The sequence below is a fragment of the Triplophysa dalaica genome, chromosome 8, assembly GCF_015846415.1.
Source record: "Triplophysa dalaica isolate WHDGS20190420 chromosome 8, ASM1584641v1, whole genome shotgun sequence".
NCBI lineage: Eukaryota > Metazoa > Chordata > Actinopteri > Cypriniformes > Nemacheilidae > Triplophysa > Triplophysa dalaica.
In genome coordinates this window covers 692119-712829 of record NC_079549.1, presented here as the reverse complement: position 1 = coordinate 712829, position 20711 = coordinate 692119, and the positions used below count along the sequence as shown (strand labels likewise).

At 37.4% G+C, this 20711-nt stretch overlaps 2 long non-coding RNA genes across 2 annotated transcripts; both read left to right on the top strand.

Moving 5' to 3' along the window:
- The first annotated feature begins 4366 nt into the window (after positions 1-4366).
- LOC130427050 (uncharacterized) lies at positions 4367-17056 on the top strand. The gene is made up of 5 exons (XR_008907280.1): positions 4367-4461; positions 13165-13854; positions 13938-14100; positions 14240-14310; positions 16417-17056. It is a non-coding gene; the product is annotated as an uncharacterized LOC130427050 (long non-coding RNA).
- Positions 6204-8483, top strand: LOC130427052 (uncharacterized). Its single transcript, XR_008907281.1, has 3 exons — positions 6204-6259; positions 8238-8299; positions 8376-8483. It is a non-coding gene; the product is annotated as an uncharacterized LOC130427052 (long non-coding RNA).
- Positions 17057-20711: the final 3655 nt, after the last annotated feature.

Genomic DNA, 20711 nt, shown 5'->3' with positions numbered 1-20711 from the left:
GTGTTTGAAATGCATTTAATTCATACCAAGCATGCTGCAAATCCATTAACATCTCATGTACTTAATGAAAATACACTGTGAATGTATTTGTGCTAAACTAAATTTGTAAACTTAAAGTCTGCTGAATGTTGAACTTAATATACTTTAATTGTGCAGAAATAGTTCTGAAGTCCAACTAAAGATACATTGAAGTGTATTTCATTCTGCTAAAGTGGAACCATTGCAAGTATGCTTCATGTACACTTTAAATATCTTGCATTGAAAGATTGATTTTTATAAAAAATCATAAAATTCTTATCAAAAGTGACATTAGAACACATTTTTATTTAAACACAGGCTTAATGTGAAGAAATGTTCATTGTGTATAAACAGAACTCCAAATAAAGTTTAATTATCATTTATATAAGTAAATCATTTCACTAAATATGTTAATACATATAAGCTATACTTAGTGTGAAATAAATGCATTTTAATGAATTGTTTTTATAGAGGTATCTTTTACTAAACTTGCTTATACTGTCTATTGTGTTTTATAAATTGTTGGATTGCTTCTGATGTTTCTGTAAATCAGTTAAGATTAATCATTTAATTAATAAATACATTTAAATAAATGTAATGCAAATAATAAAGGAGGACATTAGACATCTTTGCTTAAACCTGTGAGAAGCACTATATACATTTATTTTAATCTACAAGTAAATTATACTTTTAGGAAATGATGGAATAAATTTATTGTATAATGTCTTGATTGTAATCTAAATATAATAATGTAAATTGAAACATGTGAATTAAAATTGAATTGTAACACAAGTGTGAGTGTTATATTATTACATGAAAGACAACTTTTGCTTTTGACAGACAATTATTTCATTTATTTTGGTGCTCTTTTAGATTTACAACTTGATAATAAGACTTTAGACTTTAGTCTATGTTAATAAATTAAAACATTTTACTCTTTAATTTGATAATTTTCCTCACACTTACTGTTTAAAAAAAATAGTTGTTGTTGAATTTTTTCTTTTTCATTTTTTATTTCTACGGCCAATTGCTGACAGTGTCCTTTTCATGAAAAAGTGTATTTTAATTCATTGTATTTCATTTGCTAAACAAATTTAGTAAAATAAGAAATATTAAAGGGGTGCTATGATGATATATTTTTACTTTAGTTTTGTGTGTTATGTTGTTGTTCGAGCAAAGACAACATCTGCTAAAACTACACAACCATCAAAATTTACAGCAAAAAAAAACTTTGATTGAGCACCTAAAAACACAAAAAGGCAAAGTGTTTGCTGTTGAATCTAAAATCTCCTAAATACTCATCATCTGAAGTAATGTTACTACACAAACTACACACTGTTAGTGTTAAGTCACTCATTTAGCAAACTAGTGATGCATGTATGAAAAAGTACTTCAACATAAACACAAAACTACATTTACATTAACTCATTAGAAAAGCAAACACAGACTTTTCACTCAAACAAATCCAGTGTTGTTTGCATAAACATTTACATTTAGTCATTTAGCAGATGCTTTTATACAAAACGAAATACAAAGTAGAGCAGAACAATAGAATCAATTTGTGCAACAAAAGAACAACAATGCATAGGTGCATTAAAAACTGGTCTACCAAATTTACAAGCTAATGCAAAATAAATATAGATTAAGCTCAAGTCAACATACAGAAATACATCAAGAGTTCTCTAAATATGCACAGGTCAGACTACAGAGGATTGTTTTATAGCATTAACAAGAGTCACAGCAGGACTGTGTTCTTGTACATTAAAACACATGACATCATGGACATTTTACAGACGGAAGTGAGCATTCTCTTGCCCTCCTGCCCTCATAGAGCTGAGCCCTTCAAGTGTGTTCTTTGAAGGGTGTAGGGTGCATGCATTTGGAATTCCCTCAGCCGTGATGCACAAGACGATTTGACGGCTAAAGTTTCTTTCTTAAAGTGATGCTTCATCCTAAAATGAAAATTCTGTCATCAGGGAATGATAAAGCTCACTATTCTCCCAGGTCTCCCTCATGTTCCTGCCCTCGCTGTTCATTTTCATGCTGGGAGAAATGGGTTAGTTTGCATGTTGTACATCCCACGGACTCGAACTGCATTGCAGCGCGCTCTCCTGGTGGCGCTCGCCTCTATCAAGAGGATAGGGGACCTGCAAACACTCTCTGTGTTGTACAAGTGTCTTGAGTTCGGGCCGGGACACTCTAACTTGTCCTGAGACCCCAGTCTGGCTACGTTACCAAAGTTCCTACCACTCCCCAGAACTGTTTGCTGTACATTCTTCAATATGTTTTGATTTGTGCTCAAAGTGATTTTTCCTACAATAGTTATCAAAGGGTGTTGAGATCTGTTTGTTCATAAGCATTCTTCCAAATATCTTTCTGTGTTCATCAGAACAAAGACATTTATACAGATTTAGAACAACTTGAAGATCAGGTGGTGAACTTGCGGGCCTAGCGGGAAATGTGCATCACTACACCTTCATTCTACATGTGATGTGCTTTACTTTGATATGTGAACTGTCTGTAGGGTTAAGAGAGGGAAAGCTACGGACGGTTTTTCACACTTCCGCATCCTTAAACATCAGCTTGATACTATAAATTGCTTTCTTCAGACATGAATTTACCCCGAAATTTGTATTGGGCAAATGACAATTTAAGAGACAGAGTAACTTTAGGCGGAGTTTTGGTCGGCCGTGATCCTTTGTGAAAACGAAAGTGAACCTTTAGCTCAGTGGGCATAGAGAAAAGAATAACAGTCCATCAGTGTCTTAATCTTTATTCGGGTTAAATATAACAAACACAGTTCAGCTGTTGCTTTATGACTTCATTGCTGAAAACATCTGCAAATGCTGCTCTGAATGCTGAAGGTGCGATCGCTCATCACATCACAGGGACGCAAAGCATCACGCCAGGTTGCTCATACATGTACATCAGCTTTAAAAAATACTTCCTAAAAACTTCTGTCTGTAATTCATACATAAATGATTCCAACAATACCGTGTGTATAGTTGTGATGTGAACGCCGCTTTTCTCCTTCATTTAGAATGATTTGTAAAAGTTATCGTTTATCTTTAATATGTGAACGTCCATTAAAGCAGGGTTTTATATCTCTCTGTGTAATATTACAATGTGTTCATATTATTCGCCAAAGCTCTACTACACCTGCCTACACACAGAAAAAAAATGGTTCTTCACCGGTTCTTTGGGATGATTGAGGTGCTATATAGCACCGCTACTGTATAAAGAACCAGTTAAGCACCTGTATGGTTCTTCAGCGGTTCTTCATTGGTTCTTTGGGGTTGTTAAGGTGCTATATAGCACCACATTACAAGTAACCTGTTAACCCCTCAGTAGGCTATATAGTTATTTAGGATCTCAACTCTCTCTTAGTCTCTTTAGTTGGGGAAAGGATTTAAAACAACAATATAATTCTGACTTGTGAGAGCTGTTAGTCGTAGCTTAAATTATGTGGAAGGAGAAAGGAGGATGAGAGAAAGCTGAAACATGGTGAACGGCTTTAGTCTTTGAATGAATGTAAATGGGTAAGAGACTTCATATGGGTGTGCGAAGTCACCGAAATTATATCACAAACTCAATTTAAAAGGCTATTGCCTTTTTCTCATATATTAACTTTGCTTTGTGTTATTTAGTGAAATATTATATATTAATGTTTTGTGATTTAAGCTTATGTAATGACATTTTTAATCATTTACAATAATCTCAATGCCCTGGCCTTCGTAAACTGCATTAAAGTAGACTAGTAATTTCCAATGTCTTTAGTGTGTCACATACAGGGTGTATAGCAAAATATAACAAATTATAAATAGGCAATAGTCTTATAAATTATCAAAAGCATTGTCAATACTCTCAATAACTATAGCCTTGTTATGCCCACAAAACTGAGATGGAATTGTTTTCCACTTTATCACACCATTGTTTTAAATTATATTTTACATATATAGTTCAATTTCAATGTTCATATACAAAAGGTATTGACATTTACATTTAGTCATTTGGCAGACGCTTTTATCCAAAGCGACTTACAGTGCACTTATTACAGGGACAATCCCCCTGGAGCAACATGGAGTAAAGTGTCTTGCTCAAGGATACACTGGTGGTGACTGCTGGGGTTGAACCAGCAACCTTTGATTTACCAGTTCAGTGGTTTAACCCACTAGACCACCATCTCCAAACGGGTATTGACCGTACCCGTCTTAATCTTATTTACATATATTATAAAATTCCACCATGAACAAGCACTTAAATCGCTTAAAACCTGAGCTGGACCTGCTCAGAACTACCTTTGACCGGAGCACGTCACGTAACCTAGCAACCATTCGCCAATCAGCTGCACGCACCATGCAAGCGCGAGTTTAAAGCTTCCTGAAGAGAAAACTTCGTCGTTTGATCAGGATTCAGACGGAAAAGAAGCAAATATTTATCGAGGTGACAGTGCCACAGAAATAGGCTCTTTACAAAATCAGACATCCCAAGTCTCCCGGAAGTTCCGGGAGTCTCCCGCATATTGATAGCGGCTCCCTGATGCCCGCAAATGAGTTAAAATATCCCGGAATCTAGAGCGAGTGATCCAGAACGGGCATGCGAGACAGAGACTGTGCTTCAACACATGTATCGCGCGCACGACAGAAAGGGAGAGGGAGCGAGGGACCTTGCGTGTGCGTGCGTGTGCTTGTCTGCGTGTGTGCCTCAAGAAGCGCATGTAATACAGAGAGCGTCCTGATTGGCCTGTTTCGGTAAATCAACCAATCAATTGTCAGTGTCGGCGGGGTTTTATATCTTATCCCGAGTCCCGCAGTATATCTAGAAACAAGAGCGCCATGGCAGGGGGTGAGGGCCCCAAAAACGAAAATATAAGACACATTTTACCCAAGACTACACGAAAGTGTACCCCTGTCTTATAAAAGTGAAAAATAATGACAGTCTTGCACGCTGTACAGTTTGCAATAGCGACTTCAGCATTGCTCATGGTGAGTTAAATGATTGTAGAAGACATGTTGAGGTGAGTTCATCAAGTTTCATTTGATTTCATGTGCATATTATTCAGGTCGGCTAACAACTAGCTAGATGAAAACACCTTAGACATATTTAAAATTGCAATGGAATATAAATAAAAGCAGTTTACATAATAGATAGAGAGAAAGAGAGAATTTTATTTGTCATTGTGCAGTAGTACCATACAACGAAATTAGCTTGTGCATCATCTAAAAATACTCGCTTTCATATACACACTCACACAATAAATAAAGTATAAAAATTATAAAACAATAACAGGGCATCCAATATTACACTGACGTCCCATTGCATAAAGTCCCTATCTATAAAGTGCAACTGTGCTGACTGGGTGGCAGGGGTGTATGATTGTTCAGTTCTTTGATGGGCCTTGGGATAAAAGTGTTCTGGAAAGTTGCTAAAATCTGCGAAGCAAGCAGCAACAAAGTACAATGAAAGCTTGCAAGAAAAGTAAAAGGCATAGGATGTTGGAAATAGGCCTAGGCCAACATTTGCAGTGTGTGTAAATAGTTAATTTATTCAATCTTGTTGTTTATTTCAACTGTACTTCGTTATAAAAGTAAAGTCATGTTCTGTGGTGAAATATCATATCCTTTTTTGTTGGGGGGGGGTACTTCGGGATACCTCCCTGAAATGCTTTTTTGCAGGTTGAGATGTCTGCAAAATGTATTGTGTAATTATAAACAGGGGACATTTTTCATTTGTATTTGCAAACGTAACTTTAACTTATAGCGTTTTGTGACAGAGCCAAACCCACCGTGTAAGGAAACGCTAAATTGCAGATTGAGTTTTCTTTAATATGTGAACGTCCATTAAAGCAGGGTTTTATATCTCTCTGTGTAATATTACAATGTGTTCATATTATTCGCCAAAGCTCTACTACACCAGCCTATGTGACAAGTGGTATGTGAAATTGTAGTTCCTAATTTATCATGTCACAATACTTGGTTATATTAATGTTTATATTAGAATGCATATTACGTTTTGTCACCGTTTAAAAATAGACAACCAGTGATATTAATAGGAGGAATGCAGATAATACTGATCCTTGTACTTATTGGTTGATTATTCGTCGATGTGTTGGTAATGCCTTGGGGCTTCCGTAGGGAGACCGGGATTCGCGCTTCTCTTCCTCATTCAATACATACGAGTGAAGGCGAGAACTGCGTGTGTGTGTTTCTTCAACCTTCTCCCGTTACTTCCCCTTTTTAAGGTAATTACCACTCACGAAGCAAAGTAAATGTTAAAATATATTGATAGTATATTTCGTTATGTTACTGTGGGTTTCTAGGAGTAAACCGACGCTTTGCATGTGTATACTATATTGTTTAAAGAGTTTTGTGCTAACTGAGATGTGAGAGTGTGACGTTACGCTAGCAGCCGGACACCTCGTGGCTCCGTCGTGTCTGAGTCCCGCCTTATACAAGTGTTTATTTGATCGTTGGCGTTTAAGCTGGCTACTGCTACGTTCACATATTTTTGGTTGTAAGGGTTGTGTATTTATTATTATAAGGGTGAGTTTGTGTCATGCTGAGACAATGAATACTGTTAAAAGTATAATTCATTTAAGTGTTACGTGAGAACTCATTTAAAAGAGTATTAAGATGTCATTTAATGGCCTTGTTTAAAGTAATTCACATTTCACATGCTATTTGATTTAAAAAGGTACTTTAGAATGCATTAAAAATGTGTTTGTGACTGTGTTCCTGAATATGACTGCACGAATATTGAAATGTATGTTTTCTTGTATATGTTGTTCAAAAACTCATTCAATACATACGAGTGAAGGCGAGAACTGCGTGTGTGTGTTTCTTCAACCTTCTCCCGTTATTTCCCCTTTTTAAGGGTACAACACCTACACACAGAAAAAAATGGTTCTTCACCGGTTCTTTGGGATGATTGAGGTGCTATATAGCACTGCTACTGTATAAAGAACCAGTTAAGCACCTGTATGGTTCTTCAGTGGTTCTTCATTGGTTCTTTGGGGTTGTTAAGGTGCTATTTAGCACCACTGAATTACAAGTAACCCGTTAACCCCTCAGTAGGCTATATAGTTATTTAGGATCTCAACTCTCTCTTAGTCTCTTTAGTTGGGGAAAGGATTTAAAACAACAATATAATTCTGGGTTGTGAGAGCTGTTAGTCGTAGCTTAAATTATGTGGAAGGAGAAAGGATGATGAGAGAAAGCTGAAACATGGTGAACGGCTTTAGTCTTTGAATGAATGTTGTAGGATCTTGGCCGGATCAAAGGTGACCATTTGTGGTTATAAAATATCCTGACCTCTCAATAGGGGTCGCACCCGTGATTATCCATGAGATCCGGGTGTTGAATCAAAGAGGACCATTTGGGGGCACCGTAAAACACACTGACCTCTCAGTGGAACTCTAATCGGCGTCAGCAGATTTGGGTTTTGAAATAAAGAAGAAAATTGTGGGTCGTTAAGACCATGACCTCTCACTGGAACTCTAACCGGTGCCAGCAAGTCTGATCCAACTGTCCTCATGTAACACATCCATCAATTGACCTGGGGCAGGTTCTTCGTACGTCGCTTATTACATCCGAGATCAAATGACACATCCAAGATCATAACATCGTGCTAATCATGATCCGGCTAATTGGGTTCTTCGAACACACCTGCCGCTTATGATTAGTATCGCTGGATTGAGTTATCTGAGATAATTGCGCGTTCATGCGCTTGTTTAAAAGGGGATATGTATCGATAGTAGAAACAATGATCAGCAACGCTGCTATTGGCTGCTCACATGGCAAAAGAGCGCGCTCAGTTTTTCAACGCAGCAGAGCAAGAATTATTACTGGAAGGGTTTGCTTACAGTAATAATTTGAAAAAATAATTAAAACGCCAGTGGAGAGGGCTGGCAAAAAGTAGCAGACAAATTAAATGCGTAAGTGTTCCATGTTATGGTTATATCACTTACAATTACAGTATATAGTCTTATTTTAATAATTTCATATATATTTCAATTTTCGTAAATAATTTGTTGCTGCGTTAAATTATGTCTATAATCCAAATTGCTTGTACAGTCATTTCGACAAATAAATATTGAGTTAATTTCTTTGACTTGTGAAGGTGAAAGCTGTATAACTAATGTCATTTTTTTTGCAATTTGATATTGATCATATTTTCTCCTTGTGTATTGTAATGCCATTGAGTTCTCCTCTTTTGTGTAGTTTTACATAATAAACCAACACTTTTATCTGTTCCCAAGAAAGTGGTGGCTGAAATATGTGCAGTAAGTGGACATTTATAACTTTACATCAAAAGGAAAGAAAGTGCAACACTTTGTAAAACCCATTTTTCTTTTGCAGAGGACAGTGAAGAAACCCTCTCAGATGACTGTCCTTTGGAGGAATTACTTGTAAGTGCACAAATAACTTTATTTAATTTATAGGTGTGGACACATTATTTCTGACTGCAATATAGGAGGAGGAAACGCCTACAGACAGGCCTACAGCACAAAAATATACAGAGGTCGGCAGTCTACTTTTCCTTTTTCTGTTGCATGAGGCTTGTTGAGTTTTTTTTTTTTTTAATGGCACAGGGGGATATCCGTACCCTATATAAACAGAATCTTCAACATAAAATTGAGTATTTTGCTCTTAAAAAAACAAAAATTAAGGGGAGAAATTGAACTTGACACCTTAAAGAAGAAAAAACTGGCACTAGAGATTGAGTTGCTTCAAAAGAAACTTCAGAGTAATTGCTTAAACCCTATTTTTCACAAAGAGCACTATTGCTGCCCTTGGATAACTATATATCTTATTGCAGGCAAAAGATGACCATCACTGGCTTTTCTTGAGAAACAATCATTGAAATAAAACTCCATGAACTAAGCATGTTGTCTTCTATTATTCATTTAATGAAAGTTTATGTGTAAAAAAAAGAATTCATAAAATCGTGTTCCACAATACTGTCCTGTGCAGCTCTGCCACCATTGGTCCAAGTGCACTGGCTGGAGGTCATCATCAGGCTGCACCTCCACCACAGGGGTCCTCTCCAGGTGCAACCCTCAGACCCTTAAGACACTGAAATCTTCCTTTAGTTGGCCAAAGGTCATTTCAATGCGTGGCCTTGTCCTGGCTAGAGCTGCATTGTAACAGGTTTGTGGTCCAGGGTTTGGGTTGGGGAATGCCGTCATGAAGTACTGCCTGCCTGAAGGCATAGCCCCTGTCGCCGAACAGGATCCCATCGTCAGCACCTGGAAAAATGCAGTTTTGATAGGCTCAGAATAAAATTATGTAATACAGTGAGTTTTAAATAATTTTTCCTTACCACGTTCAAATAATGTGCATAAATGTGACTCTCTGAAAATCCTGGAGTCACCCACAGAACCAGGCCATGTGGCTTCCACATTTGTGATGTGGAACATGGAGTCGCACACCATCTAAAATATTTGAAATCAGTCTGCATACTTTTTGATTACGTTACTTTTATTTATTTATTGCTTATCTGGAATATGAATAATTGTTATAGTAATTTACTTGCACATTTACACTGTGAAATCCCTTTCTGTTCAAAAAATCCCCTTCATTTGGGCCAGGTGGGGCCTTGATGGGGACCTGTGTGCAGTCTATGGCACAAATAACATTAGGGAAGCCTGAGGAACAAATACTGTAAGTCCTAGGCTACTTTTTGGCATGATCATGATTCCATGATCTTCATTAACAATTATAATGTACCTGCAATGGCAAAAAAAAATCTGCTTCACAGCCTGTGGTCTTAAGTGGCATGGAAATACCACAAAGCCCCCTAAAAACTGTTTGAGTGACAGATAAACTTTGCGAGTGGCACGACATACAGCATTTTTACCCAGGTATTCTGCATCTCCAATAGTGTAAAGGAAAGTGCCACTCGCAAAGAATCGCAAAGTTATTCAAACTGTGCAGTTGTTAAACCCCGACTGCGACGAGTCCAACATTTAACGTGTGGCTCCAACAAGTTGATAATGTATATTACACCCTCCAGAGAATCACGATATCTCTCAATCAGTAGATTATCGCGCTGCGCTAAAGGATCCTGTCGATCTCGCAAAACGCGATTAATTCGAAAAGCTCTTTGAATTATTCTGGTACCTTCAGCAACGCATTCCTGACGTAAAAACGGACAAGACCTGTCTGCGAAAGACTTCCCATATCACCTACGCTTATAAAGCCGTGATCTAATCCTGTTTACATGAAGTAAGCCTGCTCCCGAGCAGGTTCAAGCTTACGGACCTGTTGCTATGACAGCAAGTCCAGGATGAGCTTCGAAGAACCAAACAATCCAAGATCATGCCAAATCGTCAACAATGAAATCCAGCTAACCGAGTTAGCGACGTACGAAGAACGGGCCCCAGGATAAATCCCAACAGGGAGGATGGGGTCGTTGACACTAACATGGACTCCAGATGTGTTAAAGGTACAATGTGTAGGATTTTGAAGGATTTATTCACCTAAATGTAATATATAATCAAAACTATGTTGTGAGTGGTGAAGAAATACCTTACAAAATGAAACGAAATGTTTATATTACCTTACAATGAGCCATTTTATGTATATACACCGCGGGCACACCCTTACATGTAATTTATTAATGTGCACAGCCATGTTTCTATAGTAGCACTACACGGACAAACTGAGCGCGTTTCGTAAAACGAAGGATGCGCGAGAATATGATGTTCTTCTTCGGCTGTTTTTTGGGGCAGCTTCAAAGCGACTACATAGAAGGATTAGCAGAAGAAGAGGAAGAACAATAACAGCATTTACTTGTCGTGTTTTTAGTAGAAATATAAACGGTTCTTTGTTGCAGTAAGAAGCAAAATTTGCGCTAATGGCGGACCACACATACTCCGCACAAGAGCCGTTAGAGCGTCAATCTGTTCGTTCAAAAAAGAGAAAATACGACGCAGCAAGGCGAAGTCGAGACAAAAAACGGCAGAAAACCCGAATAAACATCGGCATGGCTTTTCCCAAAAGGAGGGCACTGAAGCAGGGAAAGGGTTCGCTAAGCGACGCCGAAGTTGCAAGCTTTCTGCTGGACCGGTAAGTTTGTCTAATTTCCGCTATATAAGTGAAGTGTTTGTTTGATAGCTTTAGCTAATAGATGAGCATGAGCATCAAGTGAGTTTTTCTTGTTTTTAGCACTTTGTTATTGTACTATAATTCCTTTTTGCATGGCCGTGTGCAAATCGAGTTAGAAATCATTTTTACAATCATAATTTGCATACATCGGGTGTAAATTATATTATAATACTGCTTAGCTTCTGTGCATACAAATGTATAATTTAATAATTGATAGGATAAAATCCAAACTTCCACGTTGCATAGTTTATCAGTAATACAGTGTCAACTGTATTTATTACAAAGCCAGGTATTTATTATAATTATAGCTGAAATACATTAATGAACATCTACACTAATAATGAAAATACATTACTAAATAAAACCTTTTCTTGTACACGTATTCTTCCGGCCTAAAATTATAAACAAAGACACATATATACATAAATGTCTCATTCTACAATAAACAGGTGCTTGTTAATCAATGGTTTAATGATAAAGTTTTATTATATAGACATACTATATATACATATATATATATAAATAAAGAGCAGGACGGGCCATATGTGGCATTGTGAAAAAATGTAACATAAAATCATAACCCAAAACAAAAAAGAACTGTTCCAAGGCCTCTGCAGCTTCATCACCCTCCATGCACATTATAAGTGGAAGCTGAACTGAGCCAAGAAGATCCCAAGAGTTCTCCAAGCATCACTGACTGACAGTTTTAAGATCTGTCATGACACGCTCCTAAGAAACAACAATGCAGAAGATGATAAATAAAAATATGCTGAACAATGATGGCCATAACATCTCTAACAAAACCTACTTTTCGTGGAGACTAAACCACCTGCTTCTCCGATGCAAACTTACAAATGAAAAGACTGGTTTCATCTACCTAAAAAGCAAATATAGCTTTTTGTTACCTTTACGACTACCTTTTTAAGGTTGCTGGTACTTTTCGGAGTTACCTGAGTTACCCTATATTTGATCGATTTCAACGTCCTATTAAATAATTTTGAGAAACACATTGTCTAAAAAATAACTATATAGTGCAGGTCACCTACAAACTTTCCTGTGAGTTTTCAAGCAACGCTACAAAATTAATTTAGATAACGTTAGTTATTCAATAAATCACTGTATGAAGAACAGGTATCGTTACCCAAGTATCATAGATGCGATATATCTGGTACTATTGATTATAAGGATTAAGTTAGTTTTCGAAAACATCGTCTTATATATTAAAAAACAATACTTTTACATCTATATAATACTGTATGAATTAAATCAATATACTTACAACATTCGTCTGATAATGTTAAAGAAAGTTTTCGATTACATTTGTAAAATAATTCATAATAACACGTTTACTTCGACTTAATCTTGTTCGAATTGAATATAGTTAAAACAACACTTTCACTTCCACTTAATATTGTATGAGAATAAATAAATAAATGGAATATTTAATAAATATACTTACAATTGGCCTGTTGGTGCATTTAATTCACACACGTTTCTGACAGTTCGTTTGTTGGAGTGCACGGCTGAGACTGCATGTGTCGGAGTGCGCATGCGCCGCTGACAGTGCATCTGGCCTGGTCTGCAGCTAGACCCTTCTCAACCAGCTGCAATTGCTAGTTTTTAACAAAAAAACTGAAGCGCATTTTCTCCAACCGACAAAGCTCGAGACACATAACGTTTACGTTAACCTCCAGACTAAAAAAACAGGCTTCAGTTAACGTAACAGAGATAAGTTACGTTTAGGGATATTTTTGCTTTACAAACAGTGAAGTGTAACGAAATATCATTGCTTTCTTAATGACATGTATATTTTTTGTATCTGTATTTACAGTAAGCAATACTGTTGTTTAAGTGTTAATGAATTGGATTTAAGATTTTAATGGCCTTGTGTTCATTTAACTGAATTACAGTAGCTGTTCAGTTCAAATTGTGTTCATCTATTGTTCTAGCAGATATGAGTAATTCAGGTTTTCATGTAGGCATAATAGCAGATAATGTTATAGGCTAACATTCACCTTTATTTTATCTTTCTCTTTAGACTATGACAGACTTTATGAGTTGGACTTCTGTTCAAGTTTGCCAGTGGCTAAAAGATATTGAATTGGGGGAATTCTGTGAACCTTTTTTGGGTAAGGTTCAAGTATTGTGGCCTAACTGCCATGTAAGAACATTCACTTACAACAAATAGCTCAGACACCTGCAGTATTTCCATGAAAGTGAGCCACATTTCTTTGTTGTATGTGGACACAGTGGCTGCCAAAAAAGGTACAAAAGAGTAAGTTCTTTACGTATCCATGTTTTTCGGACTCATAAAATCTTGAGAGAAATAGAGGATTTTGTAAATTTTGAATATGTAAATTAAAATAAATCTTTAAAGTAGTATTCTACTCTAGTATTGTGCCTTATTAAAACATAAAATGGCATAGTTGACTGGAACAGGTTATAATGTCATTGATCACTTTAGTATTGACATTTATTTGTTACATTTTATTGACAACCTTCATTTATGACAATTTAACTACCTTTAATAGGTAGATGCCGGAGAAGATGAACGAAGCATCAGGCAACATCTGCGAGCAATGAAGTCGAAACTGAGAAGCTTCGACCAAATATAGTGCTCCTAAAAGAAAAGTTGGCACTGATTAAATGCTACCAAATAAATTTTGTGTCCAACCACAGCACAGAGGAGACTCTCTCTGAGTTCCCGTGTTTTAGACTGGCCAAAATAGTAAGTACAGTAGTATGTTAATTGGCTCCTTTAATTGAGCTATGGCTATATTTTAATACATGTCTTTTTTACTTAATCGGAAGCTACTTTGGATAATGAGAGAGCACACGTCTGTTGATGTGGACCAACAACTTCTTGCGCAGCTGTCTGTAATGGCACCTCGAGTCTTTGAAGTTTCACAGAGTCCCCTGAAAGAGAGATGCAGCCGCAAAATTGAGGACTGTGTAGATGGCAGTCCTTAAAAAGGTAATACAAGCTGCACTGCTTAGATAGTCTTCCTGCATGTTTCTTGCTACACAGTTATGAATGTTTAAAAAACTAAACAAGTATTGGGTGAAAGCATCCACCATGTTATGTCAACCTAATGAGGTTATTATATTTTAAGGCCTACTGTTGGAAGCAGCTATTTTGCTCTTACCTGCACTGTTCAAGGAGGACCCAGGGTTGCTGCTTGAGGTAAGCCATGAACATTTGATTACAGTTTGAAGAATTTATTGCACATTTTGCTTAGGAAATTTAATTGCAAACATTTGTTTGTTGGTCTACACAAACTGTGCATTCATAATAAACATTAAATTGGTTATGGGCAAAAAATATTTGAGCAGTTGTACAACAGTGCATTCTAGATGTATTCAGACCCCTTTACTTTTTTCCTGCAGCCTGATACTACAAATGTTCCTTATGAAAAATTCCTTATTAATCTACACTCCATAATGACAAAGTGAAAACAGGAAAATATTTTTTTACGTAGAAAACACTGAAATGGAACATTTACACCAGTAAATAGAACACGAGTTCGGGTAAATAGGCACAGCCGTTCCCATCCCCTACAAAAAAAGAGTGCAAAATGGCTTTCTAAACCACATTTCTGCATTTGTCAGTGTCAGCTTCGTAAACAAACTCACAAGCTAAAAAATTCCAGACAGTGCCTTTATTAGTGTACAGACGTGTTCTAATCTACAGACATTTCTAAAATTATATTTTCTTTGTCATTATAGTGTACTAAGTGTAGATTAATGAGGGAAAATGTAATTTAAAAATATAGCTGCAAGCAGCAATCCTCGGGTTCGAGCAGTATAAGGCGTCAAAGTTGTTCAGAATGAAGAGAGCTATCATATGAAAATGTCAAATATCAAGTGACGCAAAATTATTTATGCATTCCAAAAGAAGAGTGAATGTTGCCAGTTTTACTGTTATAGCGCCACCTAGTGTTCAAACGCCACAACCTTTTGTAGTTGACCTCGAAGTGATGGTCTTCACATATGTTTCAAGCCCCATGATGATATCTCTAATAGTTCTTGAGTTATTTAGAACTTTTGGCACTTTTAGAACTTTTGGCACCGCTTGGCGACCTTGAAATGAAATTTCAAATTTCAATAGTTATTTACATTCACACTCCACAGAAGTCATCTGCATTGGTTTGGTTCCGATCGGTCGAAAAACCAAAGACTAGTTCGCAAAAGTAGGTTTTTGACATCATCAGCGATAACTCACGAACCGTTTGATCGACAGAAGTGGTTCCAGAGGCAAAGTTGTTTAAAACGAGAAGAGCTATCATATAATATATAATATAATAGTTTGAGTATATGTCAGATGTCATGTGATACACAATTATTTATGCACTCCAAAAGCGTGATATCGCCCCCTGTGGCCGAATGAGTTCATATTTCTTACAGACCTTCAGGACCATGAGTCGAACAAGCCCAGATACTGTTGTTTCGATCGGCTTCCATTAACCCGGTCTAATGAGTGCTCAAATTTCATTGGCCGATGATCGCCATGTTTGTTTAGATACGCCAATGTCCTTTTAGACATTTACGAACCATGACACAAAGACACACCATAACAAGTTATAAGTCGATCGGGCAAACTGTTGGGTATTTAAAGCCCTTTTCGAGTTCATTGCTATTATAGTGCCACCTAGTGGCAAAAACGCTGACCATACACATAGTGTCATAGCCCCATGAAGATAGCTCAAACGGTTCTTGAGTAATGGCCATTTTAATGTAATAGGCTCTACCTATTTAAAACTTTTGGCGCCCCCTAGCGACGGTGAATCGAAATTTCAACTTTTTTTCGATAGTTATTTACATTTACACTCCCCAGATGTCTTCTGCATTGGTTTGGTTCCGATCGGGCAGAAAACCTAGGACTAGTTTACAAAAGTAGGTTTCGCATAAAATGTTGATTAGCATAAGAATTTGCATACCGGAAATGAAATCGGAGCTATACGTTTTTTTGTTTTGAGCCAATGATTACATTGATGTAAAACACTTTGGTGTGCGACAAACGGTTAAGGGGTTAGGAACACAAATGCGTTCTTTGTCGCTGTAGAGCCCCCATGGTCCGACATGGCTGGCTCCGTGTATCTGAGTAGCGAGCAAGACTACTACCATCTTACCGAGTCTCAGCTTTGTCGGCCTTACGCTTCGCGCTCGAACCCTAATAAGAATAAAACCTACAAATACAATAGGTTTCTAGCCCCTCGGGCTCGAACCCTAATTAATTTAACTTTCAAATAAATATGAGAAGGTTAATGCTATTATATCCCCTCTTCCATAGGGATATACTCAGACCAGCCCTTCTGAAATCCCAACACCCAAAATGCTGCTTAAGGAGGCATTGGGAGGCAGGGAGGGCTCATCCCATGCAGTATGACCACATTGTTTTAGTGTTGGATGGCCATTTAATTACAGAGGAAAGTGAGGACATCTCCATGGCACCGGGCCTCCTCCTGTGTGTGTATTTTCCATTTGGAATCCAGTATCCTAAAGGACTAAAAAAGACACTGATCTTTTTGGAGTGTGTTGTTTTAAAATTGAAGGATCCAGCTGGACTTCCTGTCACTGTAAAAAGGGTGTACAAATCAATCTGTGAGTAGATTTAGGGGTCAATATTATTTCTTTCTGCATCTTTTGGCTTCTTCCAGTTCTAGTTCAAGTTTCCCTGTATATGTCTGTTTGCAATTGGTTGTGTATGATACATGTCTTGTCATTTCACTAATTTATTTATTGTTCAAAAGAATTCAAGAAGCAGAACTTGTCTATGTAGTATCTGTGGCTAATGTAAAAATGATTTAGATTTTCAAATTAAGAGCTAATGTAGCCTCAAGCCAGTAGCCAAAAAGAGCTTACAGGGTTACAGTATGCATGTATCAATTTGTATGAATATAAGTAGTGCTATTCAAATTTTTTATTGCCTGTATTTATTCCCTTACTTGTCATCATTTATTTTATTTGCTGCTTAAATACATAAATTTAAAGGTTTTTAAATCTATGGTGTTTCATGTTGTACGTGCCATATAGCACCTTTTAAAATAGGTGCTTGTGACGGGGAGAACAACGACACAGACACGAAAGTTACAATAAATGGCCCCAGAGGGTACTTTTATTGAAGGCTCCTGGGGAGACAGGGGAAAGCACCGAAGTGTTGCCGGTCGAAGGTGCTGCTGATCCTCGGGGAAAGTGGCAGTCGTCTCTGGGTCTCGTGCACGACTACTTCGAGGTATCATCCAGGGTCAGTGCTATATCCGGCACTATGACTCAGGCGGTTCAGTCCGTCGTTAAACCCTCAGATTCTAGGAAAACAATACGAGGCGTCAGTACGTTGCTCGGTAAGTGTATGGAGATCAAGCTCACCTTCCCTCAGAATGCCAACAGCTTTTATAGCTATAGCTAGTTAACAAAAACCTTTCGTCCATCCCTTCGTCTTGATCTCTCCCAGGTACGTGAAGTAATCTTCAGTGAAATGCGCTGCACAAACTTGAACATTCGGATTGTACTGTTCTGGAACAGTGTTGAAAATAAAATGTAACCTTTAGTTTTAGTCTCTCGTCTTAAGCAGAGCAACCAAAGAGTCTTTCTTTTATTAATGAAAAACACAGCGTCTCCACGACATGGCTGCGGCGGTGACGATTCAGTGAGATCTACAAGTAGCACACCCACTTTACTTGCTTTAGATTTGGGTGGTCTTAATCAAGTCATGTTACGAACTGACGTACATTTGTCAGGTGTGGTTACACCAGGTGTTTCAGACAGGTCTGGTTGAGCAATCGCTTTTAGATAGAATCACTCTTTTGTTCCCACACTTTCATTTTAGCAATGTTACGTGTCTAATACATGCATGGGCAGCGTATAACACACCAAAGACACAGAAAAACACGTATTCGCACCATATGACCCCTGTATCATATCATGTATCGTAAGATCAAGTTGTGGCTCATTTAAAAACCAAGGTGGAATTGGAGTTATTGTTACAGTTGGACTAAATGTTTTTGATTCTATTTTCATTTCTTTTGCCCATTCTTGTGCTTTCCAGGCAAATCTTGAACCGGAAGGTGCTTAGTTTCCCAGTTTTCTTCATGGACTTTCCGAGACTAATGATTTTTATCATGTCCCTTTGAACTTATCCAATATCCCATAAATAGTTTTTGTTGTCTCAAATTTAATGGCACCTCAGAAAACTCTACCTGCATTTCTGCTACTGCTGTTGTTTTATCTGCTCCCAAAATGCATGTTAATGCTCTATTTTGTATAACATCAATTTTCTTAAGAAAGGATTTGGATGCAGATCCATATACTTCACATCCATAGTCTAATACTGATCGAAGTAGAGAATAAAACACTCACATCAGGCTTTCAGCGCTCAAGCTCAGAATGACGTCATACCGGCTGTGAATAACAAGGGGTATACTGCCCTCTAGTGGACACAGCTAGGCTTACATTAAACTATATACACAGTGCAGTACTGAGGGCCTTTTGCACATTTACACAATATTCAACAGGAAGTTAAAAGATGTTGTTTATTTTCAACAAACATTCAAGGTAACATTCGTCAAGTCCTTTGTGAAGGGAGTTCAAAACGCACACGTGAGAGACAGTGATGTCATATACCCTTCAAACACTTCATGTCAAGGGCTCAGCCCTTCAAAGGGAGTAGGGCTGAGGTCACTACGACAGAAATGCCCAGAGCTGTCACACTCCCTGCACTAATATGTTATTATATTGTCCTGTTACCGCTCAAATCATTCACAATGTTTCTGTTTTCGTCCGAAATATTCACGATTTGTTCTGACGGTGCAAAAGCTTACAGGTGAGATAAAGTCATAACGTTAAATAGATTTCAGTGCACGAGATCCATGCACATCTTTTAATATTAGACGATATTTTTGTATGTTACTTTTTCCACATTTATGAAAACATGAAAGAAACTGAATCAATAAAAAGTTTCTCGCTCTTTTAGACCCGCCGTCAACGATCTCATGCTTTAAAACTGTTTTAGTTTAGTTGTAGCAATAGATGAAAAAAAGTTTTTTGTATTTGTATAATACATATTTAGAAGATATTTCCGCCATTCTCCCACCGCCCGCACACACGTGTGTCTTACTGCCCAAACCACATCCTGTCTTATTGCTAAACATCTCTTATTTTATTCATTAATGACGTCATCGACTAGACCACATCGACGCGACTTTTATCACATTATAGTCGAATTAAAAAAATCTGAGGTCGTTCACCCCTAGTGTGTATTGTTTTTTGGTCCTATAAAGTTTAACAAACACGTTTAAATATCCACACAACATAAACACAGAATTGTCACCAAAGTTTATTGTGATAAAGCATTGTGTAGAACATTTACTCTTTTACCTGTGAAGCTTTTAACTACATACATGTGAAACTAAACACTAAAACACATGTTGTTCTTAACTAAACACAGCTCTGTTGATTCTTGAGAAAAGGCATATTGTGTTACTTTTCAAACAACTTGTTTTGTGCCTTTCTTTCAACACAAATAACACATAATGTGTTAAAAAACACAACTCAACTCAATTCAATTCAATTGTATTTATATAGCGCTGTTCACAATGTGCATTGTTCTAAAGGAGCTTTACAGGAGAAAAAAGAAACACAGAAAATATCAAACACAGCACAGTGCAGGGCGTTTATAAGCAAGATCAATCTAATAAATAATAAATAATATCTAATATCCAACACGGCCCTGTGGTGAGGAACCCAAACTCCAATGATAAATACATTTAGAATAAAACCTCAAGAGAAACCAGTCTCAGTCGGGACATAAACAATGTGTTGATATGAACACATCTGTCTTAAGAGTATATGAAAATTATAGACAATCTCAACTACTACAATGTTGTAAAAAGAACAAACATCATGATCATCTGGTGATAAGACAAAAGTCATGATTCAGTTACTTTACTTCTGGTTGTTAAAAACACAGAAAGTTGAGCTTCTCCTCACAGTCTCTGGGTGTCCAGGTCTTTGTGTTCTTGTCCAGAGCTGCACAGCGTTGGTTTTCGGCAGGACATTGAAGCTGTTCATCTGAAGACCAGACCTTGAAGATAAGATCATCTCCACTGATCCAGAACCATCTACCTGCTAGAAAGCGCAGACCAATCCACACGTATTGTGTTTGATCTCCTGTGATCTTACTGAGAGCATCAGTCATGCTTCTGTTTGAGCTCAGAGATGCCAGATCATCATGATGATGTCTACAGTATTCTAGAGCTCCCTCCCAGCTCTCAGACTGATGAACCACCACAATCTCAGAGACATTCATACAGAAGAAGGTGTGAGAAGAATCGGAACAATGATTATTATGCAGTTTCTTACTGTCTTTGTGTAACATAGCACAGAAATAACGGCCTGGTTGGTTATCGTCCCAGCTGATTCGTGTTGCATTTTCACCAGTCGTCCAGGTCCAGATTTTAGATCTATTGTTGAGTCCAATCCAGGCATCAGAGGTTTGACTGACTGCATCTTGTAAAAACTGCTGTTCTTCAATCTCATCGATGAAGGTGGACAGATCATGATAGAAGGTTCTGCAGTATTTTGTGCTTC